The sequence below is a fragment of the Thalassophryne amazonica genome, chromosome 6 (genome assembly GCF_902500255.1).
Source record: "Thalassophryne amazonica chromosome 6, fThaAma1.1, whole genome shotgun sequence".
Classification (NCBI taxonomy): Eukaryota; Metazoa; Chordata; class Actinopteri; order Batrachoidiformes; family Batrachoididae; genus Thalassophryne; species Thalassophryne amazonica.
Genome location: NC_047108.1, coordinates 57,907,828 through 57,923,206, shown reverse-complemented (window position 1 = coordinate 57,923,206; position 15,379 = coordinate 57,907,828). Strand labels below are relative to the sequence as shown.

General features: G+C 45.8%; 1 protein-coding gene across 1 annotated transcript in view; it reads left to right on the top strand.

Moving 5' to 3' along the window:
• Positions 1-15,379, top strand: part of chchd6a (coiled-coil-helix-coiled-coil-helix domain containing 6a) — a 315,813-nt gene that overhangs the window by 85,054 nt on the left and 215,380 nt on the right. The gene's annotated exons all lie outside the window — the stretch shown is intronic.

Here is a 15,379-nt window from a genome sequence, read left to right as displayed (position 1 = left end):
TCTCAAAAGAGTAATGTCGAAAGAGTATTTTTTCCCAAATTTGTTGCTTCTATCACCATTTGCAGGATTGTTTCAGTTATCTGCTGCACTATTTGGACAAACACGGTTTAGGAGATTTAAAAAGAAACAAACCAAAAACAAGCAAACAAACATGCTAAACTATCACTTTGATATTAAACTAAAAATATAGGAATGGTGTTGTTTTTTTTGTTTTTTTTTGCTTTTTGCACATGTATTAAAAAGTCATGAATTTGTCTGTATAAAAACAGTCTACATGGCTGAGCACATTATTTTCCAGCTCTGTGACAGTTAGGCTAGATCAATTTTGGACAGTTCTGGAGCACTAACCATCACTTATGGTGAGGGGATTGCAATATCAACTCTGATAATACAAGTGTATTTTAACATAGAGTTAAGTACTCATTATGCTTTCCAAATGGACACTCATAAATCATGTCAGCTGATTGTGAAGGCTGGGAGAGTAAATGAATGTTCCATTTTGTACTTAGCGAGGTTGCATGTTTTGTCTAAAGCCGCTTTCACACCATGCCTGTGAAGAGTTGCTTTGTGCTGCGTATAGAGTACGCTGGAATGGCTGTGTCATGAAAAAAATGTTGTGCGCAGGGAGAAGCAGTTATGCAGTTCTACGTTGGCTTGGTGTGAAAGGGGCTTAAGTACAGCTGTAGCTCCCTGGAAGACCCAAAGGTGGGACTTATAAGACCACAAACACACAGAAGTCCATAGGTTGGTGGACATTTACCTTTTTTTCCCCTCACAGACCTTGCATGATATTAGCCTTGAAAGCAAATAATGAGCCCACCTCTTAGCTACAGTGGTGCCTGAATGTTCAGATACCAATCTGAAGCATGTAACGATTGTACAAATGCAGTAGTGCATTTGTGCAAGGTCGCCATAGCGGATACAGTCAGAACCGCATTGGTATTTGGCATTTTTTATGCTGGATGCCCTTCCTGATGGAACTCCAATTTTATCTAGAGAAACACGCACAGCCCCTGGTGTTCTGAAGAGGTCCATCCAAGTACTAGCCACATACCACACTGCTTAGCTTGTGCGATCTGACAGGGATCAGGCTTACACAGAGCAGACTGGCTGCTGACGGCACTCTTTAATGCAACCAAAAGAAATCAGAATTTTTCAGCTAGTTCTCCTCAAGTGAGGGGATGGCTACATGAATATTTACAAGTCATTGAATATGTCTTGGACTTCATGTACTGTACATTAATTAATAATAATACTATCAGTATGGTGGTGTATCTCAAAAACTGAGTGACCATGGAAGGAGACTTTTGAGTAATTGCACATTGTGCAAGTTTTCAGTTTGCATCACCACTTACAGAAGCTGAGAATTTAAAAAATGTTAAAAAAAAAAAAAAAAAAAAAGTGCTGTGTGTGTGCATATTAAGTGGGTAAAATAAGTACTAAACACATCTTCATTTTTCTCAGTAAATCTATTTATAAAGGTCCTACCAACATTTTCACCTGATGTTGGTAACAATCGAACTACCCAAGTAATCCACACATGCAAAGAAACCAAAACAAATAAGTGCAGAAATTAAGTTGTTTGTAATAAAATGGAATAACTCTTGGGAAAAAATATTGAACACACTTAATGAAATTTGTATAAAAGTCTTTTTTTTTTTTGGTGATGACAGCTTCAGGACACCTCCTGTATGGAGAAACTAGTTGCATGCATTGCTCAGGTGTGATTTTGGCTCATTCTACCACACAGGCAGTCTTAAAATCTTGACAGTTCCGTGGACCTCTTCTATGAACTCTGTTCTTTAGTTCTTTCCATAGATTTTCTGTTGAAGTCAGTCAGGTGATTGGTTGGGCCATTCTAGCAGCTTTATTTTCATTCTTTGAAACCAAGTGACATGACCACTCGACATGATTGCACCACCTTTATTAAAACCACACCCCTCCGCCCAAAACACAGTCACCTTGGTTCAGTGATTACTTGCGTAACCTCAAGCATAAGGCCAGAGGTCCAGAACGGAAATGGCGTAGTTCAAAATTAGAAGTATTCCACCTCGCATGGCGTGATGCTATCTTAGACTATAAGCATGCACTACTGGCTACAAAGTGGACCTATTACTCTGATCAACAAAAACACGCATAACTCAAACTTCTTGTTCGACACGGTGGCAACACTTATTCACGGACAACCACCTGTAAGTCGCTCTCCTTTCACAGCACAAGATTTCTTGGATTACTTCAAGAAGAAAATAGAAGACATTAGGTTAAACATTTACCAGCATACCTTAACCCAGCGACTACACCCTGCTATTGAGGTGGGTGTCATTAGTGAAGTATTGCCTAGATTTACAGAATTTGATAATATCTCACTAGCCGTGCTGATGAAACTCGTAATGTCTACAAAACGCACATCCTGCTTATTTGATCCTATACCAACAAAACTGTTTAAGGACCTGTGGCCCACTCATGGGCTGACTGTGCTGGAAATGGTTAATCTATCATTAATCTATCATTAACCTCTGGATCCTAAATGTTTCAAACCTGCAGTGATTAAACCTAATCTAATCTTGACCCTAGTGTATTGAAAAGCTATAGGCTGATATCAAATCTATCATTTTGCTCTGAAGTTATGGAAAAGGTGGCTTCAGTAAGGTGGACCACCTTACTGAATAATCTTTTTGAGCCACTGCAGTCTGTTAGGGTTAAACCCGAGAGAACAGTGTTTAGGACCCAAAATGCAGAAAGCAAGCAAAAGTACAAAACAGAATGATTTATTGATAAGTATGGTGAGTGTTACAAGCCAAGAAGCCAAGCACTGGAGGTTGGAGAGACTGCTGGAGCTAACGGGAGGCAGGAACGTCACACCCAAACACCGTTTGTCTGGAACCAGTACAGAACAGGACCAGGTGGCACAGTGAAGCAGATGGAACCAGGAGCTCTCAGGAAACAGAGTTAGTATAAGCCACAGAATAAAAGTACAAAAAGGTAATCCAACAGACAAGGCCGAAGAAACCTGTAGGCAAACTGGCGTCTGAGAGCGTGGAGAGATGAGGTATTTGTACAGGTAGTTAATGAGTGTGAGCAGGTGAATCCAATCAGTGCCACAAGTGGCTCCAGCAGACACAAGAAGGGAGGGGGAGTGAGGCAGATACAGCAGCAAACCAAGGCAGCACAACAGGAGCCCCCAGGCGACCTACCAGGCCGACCCGGATGAGTCTGATAAAAGGCAGAGATGAGAGAGGGATCCAAAATAAGGCCCCGCAAGACCCAGGAATGCTCCTCCGGGCCATACCCCTCCCAGTCCACCAGATACTGGAAGCCCCAGCCCTGTCGACGCACGTCAAGGATGCGGCTCACCGTCCAGGCAGGATGGCCATCCACAGTCCAAGCGGAAGGCGGGGGAACGGCTGATGGGCACAAGGTGCTGGAACAGACTGGATTAAGATGAGACACATGAAAGACCGGATGGATTCTGAGGGTACGAGGCAACTTGAGGTTAACAGCAACAGGGTTGACAACTTTATCCACAACAAACGGACCCAGGTACCCAGGAGCCAGCTTCTTGGCTGCTGCTGAGGAGTGAACAAACTGCAGGACATCTGATCTGGCTGAGGGAGGCACAAAAAGGCGGCCTGGAGGTCCTCCTCCAGGGTCGGGATGAGTCTTTTGAGCCTCCCGGATGACTCGCTCAATGTCCCAGGTGAGGATGCCTAAGATCATGTGGCTGGGAAGGATGCAGTCCGGAGTAGGGGAGTAGTCCTCAGGAGCAAACTGGCGAGACAGGGCATCGGGTTTACCATTCTTGGAACCAGGTCTGTAAGTGAGAGTGAAGTTGAATCGATCAAAAAACAAAGACCACCTGGCCTGTCTGGAGTTGAGTTTCTTAGCACTTTGAATGTAGGCTAGGTTTTTATGATCAGTCCATACAACAAAAGGGATTGACGTACCTTCCAACCAGTGTCTCCACTCCTCCAGCGCTTCCTTCACGGTCAAGAATTCCCGGTCACCAATGTTGTAGTTGCACTCAGTGGGAGAGAGCTGCCGGGAAAAAAAAAAGCACAAGGGTGCAAAAGGTTGTCGCCCTCAGCCCGCTGGGAGAGAACGTCCTCGATCCCGATGTCAGAGGCATCGACCTCCACAACAAACTGGCGGTCCGGATCAGGTTGGATAAGGATAGGGGCGGTAGTAAACCTATGTTTAAGCGACTGAAAAGCTCGTTCGGCTTCTGTGGATCAGTGAAAAGAGGACTTAGAAGAAGTGAGTTGATGGGAAGGGGCAGCTACTAGACTAAAGTTACGGATGAAACGTCGATAAAAATGAACAAATCCTAAGAACTGTTGAAGTTGTTTACGATTGGAGGGAGGTGGCCACTTCACCACGCAGAGACTTTGGCAGGGTCTGGTCTAATCTGGTTGTGTTCAAATATGAACCCAGAAAGGACACGGAGGTTTGATGGAAGGCAAATTTCTCAGCTTTGACAAAGAGACTGTTCTCTAAGAGATGTTTTAGAACTAGACAGACATGTTGAATGTGTTCAGGCAGGTTCTTAGAAAAAATGAGTGTCAACTAAGTAGACAAAAACAAAGCGATTGAGAAAGTCATGGAGGACATCGTTAACCAAAGCTTGAAAGACGGTGGGAGCATTAGTGAGACCGAAGGGCATAACTAGATTTTCAAAATGTGTTAAATGCGGTCTTCCACTCATCTCGCTCTTTAATACAGACTAGATTGTAAGCATTCCTAAGATCGAGCTTGGAAAAAATGGCTGCTCCCTGCAAAGAGTCAAAGGCGGAGTCTAATAAAGGCAAAGGATACCGGTTGCGAACTGTTATGGCATTTAACCCACGGAAATCAATGCAGGGATGGAGGGTCCCATCCTTCTTCCCCGCAAAAAAGAAGCCTGCCCCTAAGGGCGAGGAGGAGGGACGAATAAGACCTGCAGCCAGGGAGTCTTGAATATACTGCTCCATGGATTCCCTCTCCGGGAGCAACAGATTATACAGGCGGCTGGAAGGAAGCTCCGAACCCAGAAACAAATCAATGGAGCAGTCATACGGTGGGTGAGGAGGCAATGATAGCGCACAGCTCTTACTAATGACTTCTTGAAAGTCATGGTACTCTGTAGGAATTATAGAGAGGTCTACTGGGGGAATAATAGACTCACTGGAACTCTGAGTTGGCGGAACAGATGAACGGAGACAACGGAGGTGACAGGCTTCGCTCCACCGGGAGATGGACCCAGTCGGCCAATCAACATCAGGATTGTGTAAGAGTAACAATGGGTGCCCTAAAACAATAGGTGGAGTGGATGAGTAAACAAAAATTGAATTGACTCACGATGATTACCAGAAACTAACAAAGAAACAGGAACAGTCTGAGTTATAAAGGGGAGAGGAGTACCATTAAGTGCCGAAACCTGGATAGGGGAGGATAGTTCAATCACAGGAATATGAGCCTGATCAATCACGCTAGGATCTAAGAAATTAGCATCTGCACCAGAGTCTAAAAGGGCCTGGAGTTTGAATGATTGATTGGAAAAAAAAAAGAAGGTGTAACCTGGATTTGGGTACACGAAATGTTACCCACTGTGAAATGAGTGCGGCTCACCAATAGCCCGGGGTCTATTGGCGAGCGTTGTCTTTTGGCCGAAATGGGCATTCGCGAATAATATGTCCCAGAGCACTGCAATACAGACACTCCCCGGCTGACAAGCGCCGTCTACGCTCTTCAGGTGTCAGTCGAGCCCTACCGAGCTGCATGGGTTCCTCGGTAGGGGGCGCTGTGAACGCGGGGAGTGCACTCCCAGTGAAGTGCGAGGAAGAAGGAACAGGGTCCTCATGCGGAGGGATCTGAGGGGAAGATACGCGCGCAGCCCTTCGGCCTCTCTCCCACCGTCTCTCCCTCAAACGATTATCAATCTTAATGGCTAATGAAATGAGGTTATCGAGGGAAGGAGGAAGATCGCGGACCACCAGCTCGTCTTTAAGCGTCTCAGATAAGCCGTTAATAAAGACGCTCCGTAGCGTTCCAGCCCGATTCGGCTGCCAAAATGCGGAATTCAATGGAGTACGCCGCCACACTACGGTTCTCGTGCCTGAGTGTCAACAGCTGCTGGGAGGTCACTTGCCCCCGCATCGGGTGATCGAAAACCATCCGGAATTCCTGCTCAAACTGGCTGAAGGATGCTAATACTGGTGACTGCTGTTCCCATAATGCGGTAGCCCACTCCAGTGCCTCCCCCCGAAGCAAGCTAACAAGGTAAGCTATTTTATCTTTATCAGTGGTGTACATAGATGGTCTTTGTGAGAAGACAAGCGAACACTGAAGCAGGAATGATGCACATTTATCCACTGAACCTGTGTACGGATCGGGGTGACATAGAAAAGGTTCCTGACGCGGAGGTGCTAATGTTAATGAGGAAGCAGTTGTGGCAGCTGGCTCGGCTGACGGCGCTGTTGCTGGGGCGGGTACAGCTAAGCTATCTGCTAAGCACTGAGAGAGTACAAAGATGCTACTGCATAGTTGAGATACCTGTGACTCCAGGGATTTCTGTTGATCAGATAAAGCAGAAAGATGTTGTTGACCGAGTAACTTTCCCTGTGAGCTGAGGGCCAGGCAAAGTTGCTCTGCTTCTGCTGAGTCCATTTGGTGGCCGGAAACTCCTGTTAGGGTTAAACCCGAGATAACAGTGTTTAGCACCCAAAATGCAGAAAGCAAGCAAAAGTACAAAACAGAATGATTTATTGATAAGTATGGTGAGTGTTACAAGCCAAGAAGCCAAGCACTGGAGGTGGGAGAGACCGCTGGAGCTAACGGGAGGCAGGAACGTCACACCCAAACACCGTTTGTCTGGAACCAGTACAGAACAGGACCAGGTGGCACAGTGAAGCAGATGGAACCAGGAGCTCTCAGGAAACAGAGTTAGTATAAGCCACAGAATAAAAGTACAAAAAGGTAATCCAACAGACAAGGCCGAAGAAACCTGTAGGCAAACTGGCGTCTGAGAGCGTGGAGAGATGAGGTATTTGTACAGGTAGTTAATGAGTGTGAGCAGGTGAATCCAATCAGTGCCACAAGTGGCTCCAGCAGACACGAGAAGGGAGGGGGAGTGAGGCAGATACAGCAGCAAACCAAGGCAGCACAACAGGAGCCCCCAGGCGACCTACCAGGCCGACCCGGATGAGTCTGATAAAAGGCAGAGATGAGAGAGGGATCCAAAATAAGGCCCCGCGAGACCCAGGAATGCTCCTCCGGGCCATACCCCTCCCAGTCCACCAGATACTGGAAGCCCCAGCCCTGTCGACGCACGTCAAGGATGCGGCTCACCGTCCAGGCAGGATGGCCATCCACAGTCCAAGCGGAAGGCGGGGGAACGGCCGATGGGCACAAGGTGCTGGAACAGACTGGTTTAAGATGAGACACATGAAAGACCGGATGGATCCTGAGGGTACGAGGCAACTTGAGGTTAACAGCAACAGGGTTGACAACTTTATCCACAACAAACGGACCCAGGTACCCAGGAGCCAGCTTCTTGGCTGCTGCCTTAAGAGGCACATCCTTGGCAGACAACCTTACTTCCTGCCCAGGCCGTTAGTGGGGGGCCGGGGTACGACGCCGATCTGCATGGCGAGCAGTTCTCTCTCTCGTCCGGAGAAGGGTGGAGCAGGTAGTCCGCCAAACTCGTTGGCACCGCTGCAGATGGGCCTGGACTGAAGGCACAGAGAGAGTCAATTCCTGAGCAGGAAACAGAGGTGGTTGGTAACCCACAGAGCACTCAAAGGGTGACAAGCCGGTAGCTGAGCTCACCTAAGAATTATGTGCATATTCTATCCATGGGAGGTGAGCACTCCAGGAAGAAGGATGAGAGGAAGTGATGCAGCGAAGAGCGGCTTCCAATTCCTGGTTGACCTGCTTCGCCTGCCCATTGGTCCGGGGATGAAACCCGGACGAGAGACTGCCCGAAGCCCCCAAAGCGGCACAGAAGGCCTTCCAGACTTGAGATGTAAACTGGGGTCCTCGGTCTGACACGATGTCCAGGGGAATGCCATGCAGCCGGAACACATGGTGGACCAGTAGGTTCCCAGTCTCCAATGACAAAGGTAACTTGGGCAGGGCCAGAAAGTGTGCTGCCTTAGAAAACCATCCAGAATGGTGAGTATGACCGTGTTTCCGCTTGAGGGAGGTAATCCGGTGACAAAATCTAGGCAGATGTGGGACCATGGTCTGCCAGGTGTAGGAAGCGGATGAAGAAGACCAGATGGCTGTTGGTGAGATGATTTATTTCTAGCGCAGATGGTGCAGGCATTGACAAACTCACAGGTGTCTTCTTTGAGTGAGGGCCACCAGAAATGCTGCTGAACTAAGTGTATAGTCCTACGAATGCCGGGATGACAGGAGAATTTGGAGGAGTGAACAAACTGCAGGACATCTGATCTGGCTGAGGGAGGCACAAAAAGGCGGCCTGGAGGTCCTCCTCCAGGGTCGGGATGAGTCTTTTGAGCCTCCCGGATGACTCGCTCAATGTCCCAGGTGAGGATGCCTAAGATCATGTGGCTGGGAAGGATGCAGTCCGGAGTAGGGGAGTAGTCCTCAGGAGCAAACTGGCGAGACAGGGCATCGGGTTTACCATTTTTGGAACCAGGTCTGTAAGTGAGAGTGAAGTTGAATCGATCAAAAAACAAAGACCACCTGGCCTGTCTGGAGTTGAGTTTCTTAGCACTTTGAATGTAGGCTAGGTTTTTATGATCAGTCCATACAACAAAAGGGATTGACGTACCTTCCAACCAGTGTCTCCACTCCTCCAGCGCTTCCTTCACGGTCAAGAATTCCCGGTCACCAATGTTGTAGTTGCACTCAGTGGGAGAGAGCTGCCGGGAAAAAAAAAAGCACAAGGGTGCAAAAGGTTGTCGCCCTCAGCCCGCTGGGAGAGAACGTCCTCGATCCCGATGTCAGAGGCATCGACCTCCACAACAAACTGGCGGTCCGGATCAGGTTGGATAAGGATAGGGGCGGTAGTAAACCTATGTTTAAGCGACTGAAAAGCTCGTTCGGCTTCTGTGGATCAGTGAAAAGAGGACTTAGAAGAAGTGAGTTGATGGGAAGGGGCAGCTACTAGACTAAAGTTACGGATGAAACGTCGATAAAAATGAACAAATCCTAAGAACTGTTGAAGTTGTTTACGATTGGAGGGAGGTGGCCACTTCACCACGCAGAGACTTTGGCAGGGTCTGGTCTAATCTGGTTGCGTTCAAATATGAACCCAGAAAGGACACGGAGGTTTGATGGAAGGCAAATTTCTCAGCTTTGACAAAGAGACTGTTCTCTAAGAGATGTTTTAGAACTAGACAGACATGTTGAATGTGTTCAGGCAGGTTCTTAGAAAAAATGAGTGCCAACTAAGTAGACAAAAACAAAGCGATTGAGAAAGTCATGGAGGACATCGTTAACCAAAGCTTGAAAGACGGTGGGAGCATTAGTGAGACCGAAGGGCATAACTAGATTTTCAAAATGTGTTAAATGCGGTCTTCCACTCATCTCGCTCTTTAATACAGACTAGATTGTAAGCATTCCTAAGATCGAGCTTGGAAAAAATGGCTGCTCCCTGCAAAGAGTCAAAGGCGGAGTCTAATAAAGGCAAAGGATACCGGTTGCGAACTGTTATGGCATTTAACCCACGGAAATCAATGCAGGGATGGAGGGTCCCATCCTTCTTCCCCGCAAAAAAGAAGCCTGCCCCTAAGGGCGAGGAGGAGGGACGAATAAGACCTGCAGCCAGGGAGTCTTGAATATACTGCTCCATGGATTCCCTCTCCGGGAGCAACAGATTATACAGGCGGCTGGAAGGAAGCTCCGAACCCAGAAGCAAATCAATGGAGCAGTCATACGGTGGGTGAGGAGGCAATGATAGCGCACAGCTCTTACTAATGACTTCTTGAAAGTCATGGTACTCTGTAGGAATTATAGAGAGGTCTACTGGGGGAATAATAGACTCACTGGAACTCTGAGTTGGCGGAACAGATGAACGGAGACAACGGAGGTGACAGGCTTCGCTCCACCGGGAGATGGACCCAGTCGGCCAATCAACATCAGGATTGTGTAAGAGTAACAATGGGTGCCCTAAAACAATAGGTGGAGTGGATGAGTAAACAAAAATTGAATTGACTCACGATGATTACCAGAAACTAACAAAGAAACAGGAACAGTCTGAGTTATAAAGGGGAGAGGAGTACCATTAAGTGCCGAAACCTGGATAGGGGAGGATAGTTCAATCACAGGAATATGAGCCTGATCAATCACGCTAGGATCTAAGAAATTAGCATCTGCACCAGAGTCTAAAAGGGCCTGGAGTTTGAATGATTGATTGGAAAAAAAAAAGAAGGTGTAACCTGGATTTGGGTACACGAAATGTTACCCACTGTGAAATGAGTGCGGCTCACCAATAGCCCGGGGTCTATTGGCGAGCGTTGTCTTTTGGCCGAAATGGGCATTCGCGAATAATATGTCCCAGAGCACTGCAATACAGACACTCCCCGGCTGACAAGCGCCGTCTACGCTCTTCAGGTGTCAGTCGAGCCCTACCGAGCTGCATGGGTTCCTCGGTAGGGGGCGCTGTGAACGCGGGGAGTGCACTCCCAGTGAAGTGCGAGGAAGAAGGAACAGGGTCCTCATGCGGAGGGATCTGAGGGGAAGATACGCGCGCAGCCCTTCGGCCTCTCTCCCACCGTCTCTCCCTCAAACGATTATCAATCTTAATGGCTAATGAAATGAGGTTATCGAGGGAAGGAGGAAGATCGCGGACCACCAGCTCGTCTTTAAGCGTCTCAGATAAGCCGTTAATAAAGACGCTCCGTAGCGTTCCAGCCCGATTCGGCTGCCAAAATGCGGAATTCAATGGAGTACGCCGCCACACTACGGTTCTCGTGCCTGAGTGTCAACAGCTGCTGGGAGGTCACTTGCCCCCGCATCGGGTGATCGAAAACCATCCGGAATTCCTGCTCAAACTGGCTGAAGGATGCTAATACTGGTGACTGCTGTTCCCATAATGCGGTAGCCCACTCCAGTGCCTCCCCCCGAAGCAAGCTAACAAGGTAAGCTATTTTATCTTTATCAGTGGTGTACATAGATGGTCTTTGTGAGAAGACAAGCGAACACTGAAGCAGGAATGATGCACATTTATCCACTGAACCTGTGTACGGATCGGGGTGACATAGAAAAGGTTCCTGACGCGGAGGTGCTAATGTTAATGAGGAAGCAGTTGTGGCAGCTGGCTCGGCTGACGGCGCTGTTGCTGGGGCGGCTACAGCTAAGCTATCTGCTAAGCACTGAGAGAGTACAAAGATGCTACTGCATAGTTGAGATACCTGTGACTCCAGGGATTTCTGTTGATCAGATAAAGCAGAAAGATGTTGTTGTTGACCGAGTAACTTTCCCTGTGAGCTGAGGGCCAGGCAAAGTTGCTCTGCTTCTGCTGAGTCCATTTGGTGGCCGGAAACTCCTGTTAGGGTTAAACCCGAGATAACAGTGTTTAGCACCCAAAATGCAGAAAGCAAGCAAAAGTACAAAACAGAATGATTTATTGATAAGTATGGTGAGTGTTACAAGCCAAGAAGCCAAGCACTGGAGGTGGGAGAGACCGCTGGAGCTAACGGGAGGCAGGAACGTCACACCCAAACACCGTTTGTCTGGAACCAGTACAGAACAGGACCAGGTGGCACAGTGAAGCAGAGGGAACCAGGAGCTCTGAGGAGGCAGGAAACAGAGTTAGTATAAGCCACAGAATAAAAGTACAAAAAGGTAATCCAACAGACAAGGCCGAAGAAACCTGTAGGCAAACTGAGTTTCCGGCGTCTGAGAGCATGGAGAGATGAGGTATTTGTACAGGTGGTTAATGAGTGTGAGCAGGTGAATCCAATCAGTTCCACAAGTGGCTCCAGCAGACACAAGAAGGGAGGGGGAGTGAGGCAGATACAGCAGCAAACCAAGGCAGCACAACAGCAGTCTGCTTTTAGAAAATGATTCCACAGAGACAACTCTCACTAAAGTGCTGTTAGAGCTCAGTGCTGTGTTTGATACCGTGGATCATCATATTCTACCCAGCAGGCTGGCAAATCATTTTGGGATTACTGGGAGTGCCCTTGCATGGTTGACGTCATACCTGACCAGTCGTTCTCACTGTGTTTTGTACAGTAACACTACCTCTAACCTTAGTGACATGAAATTTGGAGTTCCACAGGGGTCCGTCTTAGGCCCCCTGCTTTTCTCCATGTATATAGCACCCCTTGGGCACATATTGCGGCGTTTTGGGATTACCTTTCACTGCTGTGCTGATGATACTCAGGTATACATGCCGACAACTGCTGGTTATCTCATCCACATAAAATCCTTAGAAGATTGCCTTGCATCAGTGAAAAGCTGGCTGTCTAGGAACGTCCCACTTTTAAACTGTGATAAGACTGAAATGATGGTTCTTGGTCCAATGAGACATTGGCATCAGTTTGACCAGCTAACGCATAGCCTAGGCTCATGTGTCATACATCACACTGACAAAGTGAGGAACTTTTGATCCTACTTTGTCCTTTGACCTCCAAATTAGAGATATTACGAGGACTGGTATCTTGGACTGGAGTGGTATATTCCTGCGGAATATAGTGAAGATTTGTCCCATCCTGGCTGTTGCTGATGCTGAGACCCTGATTCGTGCATTTGTCTCTTCTAGATTAGACTACTGCAATGTTCTATTTTTTTTTTTTTTTTTTTTTGTATCACAGTCCAGCATTAGGGGTCTCAAATTGGTTCAAAATGCTGCTGCCAGATGTTTGACACAAAGGAAAATTTTTGACCACATTACACCCATTTTAGCATCTCTTTACTGGCTTCCTGTCCCTGTGCGATCAGATTTTAAGGTTCTGCTACTAGCCTATAAAATTGTTCACGGACTGGCACTTCCCTACCTCGCTGACCTAATTAAACCCTACATACCGGCCCGGGCTTCGCGTTCTCAGGGTACAGGACTACTTTGTGTCCCTAGGGTGAATAAAAAGTCTGAGGGTCACAGAACTTTATCTTATCGTATTTATAGGTTTAAGTGTATTTACTGAGGAAAAATGGTGATGTGTTAAATACTTATTTTACCCACTGTATATTTTATAAATGCAAATGCACCACTGAAAAAACAAAACAACCAAACATAATTTTTTAAAATCATTAATTATTGCAGTGTACTGGCAGCTCAGTACACTGCAGTTTTATTTATATATTTTTGTCCTGCTGCACATGTAAGTCAAACACCAGTGTTAATTGCTTATTTTAGGTGCTACTTGTTTTAATAACTGTGATAGAAAAGCATGATTTTTTTTTTTTTTTTTTGTGAAGTTCCACATGTTTGGCGCACTTTCCCACCAAAACGCTTGTTTCAGCCTCAAGTATTAATTAAACAGCCATAGGCCTCTTAAATGTGTTGACAGTGTAAGGGCTTGTTCATGATTTTTTGATGTTCAAGGGAAGCCTTAAAAAACACAAGTGTATTCTATTCACAGAGATCACAGTGCTAGTCATTTTTGCTTTGCAGCCCAGAATGATAACACACAGTGCTCACTGCTGTTATGGTGAGAGTTTCAAAGCCACATTTCAAGTTATTTCAAGTATGCACTCTTTCAGATGGGGGTCGTGATTTTGTTGTCTTCCTATTCAATCGGGTAGCAGTTACAACAAAAAATAGAGGTTTTTTTTTTCCTCATAGACATATCTGTTTTCCTCTTGTTTGTGTGCATGTAGCCAAAGAGGCTTGTTGAAAAAGAATATAATATGTGAGCTTAAAGAAATGAGACTTGACAAGTATTGCAATTTGATATTACAACATATTGTGAATTTTATTTCATTTTTGTGATATTAGACCAGGTGGAAAAGGTGAATAATACACTCCTACTGTAGAGACTATATAGAGTACCTCCCCTCCCCCCCCCCCCCACCCCCCAACAAACAAACAACCAGTACTCCATATTTGGAAATTAAAAAATTAAAACACCTTCTGCAGAAAACTGCGTCATTGCAGTGTATGCTTCACAACCCCAGACTTGGCTGCATAAATAGTGCCATAAATATTTTCCATTAGGGTCGGGCAGTGTACACTCAATTGGCATATTGTGTGTACTTAAATGGTTTATCGTGTTGTCTTATTAGGTCAAAATTGTCTACTGGCTCATGGACTATATGTCTTTGACAGCTTGAAGAATTGGTTGTTGCATTATAAAGAATGTTCTTAATCAATAACTGTGTTGTGAAAGAAGTTGAGGGAGCTTTACTTTTCTCAGATTTTTGTTCTATAATTTTTTTTTTTTAGTCATACACTTTTTGATTGAATTACAAATGATTCAACAAATTGGCCTTATTTGCTTTTGGTGCAGACAGGACCATGTAACAATTCTTACAGTGTATTTGAAGTTGTTTCTCTTCAAAGTCTTTAACACTAGATATAACCCCAATTCCAATGAAGTTGGGAAGTTGTGTAAAATGTAAATAAAAACAGAATACAATGATTTGCAAATCCTCTTCAACCTATATTCAATTGAATACACCACAAAGACAAGATTTTTAATATTCAAACTGATCAACTTTATTGTTTTTGAGCAAATAATTGCTCATTTTGAAATGGATGCCTGCAACATGTTTCAAAAAAGCTGGGACAGTGGTATGTTTACCACTGTGTTACATCACCTTTCCTTCTAAGTGTTTGGGAACTGAGGACACGCATGATTGGGTATAAAAGGAGCATCCCCAAAAGTATCAGCCACTCATAAGCAAAGATGGGGTGAGGATCACCACTTTGTGAACAACTGCATGAAAAAATAGTCCAACAGTTTAAGAACAATGTTTCTCAATGTTCAATTGCAAGGAATTTAGGGATTCCATCATCCACAGTCCATAATATAATCAGAAAATGCAGAGAATCCAGAGAACTTTCTGCACTTAAGCGGCAAGACTGAAAACCAACATTGAATGCCCGTGACCTTCGATCCCTCAGGCAGCACTGCATTAAAAACCAACATCATTGTGTAAAGGATCTTACCGCATGGGCTCAGGAACACTTCAGAAAACCATTGTCAGTTAACACAGTTCGTTGCTACATCTACAACTGCAAGTTAAAACTCTACCATGCAAAGTGAAAGCTATACATCAACAACATCCAGAAACGCCGCCGCAAAACAGCTGCCTGGTGAGGGAGGAAAGTGCATTATGAGGACATTGAAGAGAAACCAATAAAATGGTTCCAGGAAAGGAATCAGTGTGTCAGGGAGGGTTCTGAAATACGAGGCACTCTGGCTACATAAGCAACATGGCAAGCAGAACTTCAGAGCCTCGAATGGCTGGTATTTGAAGTTTTTGG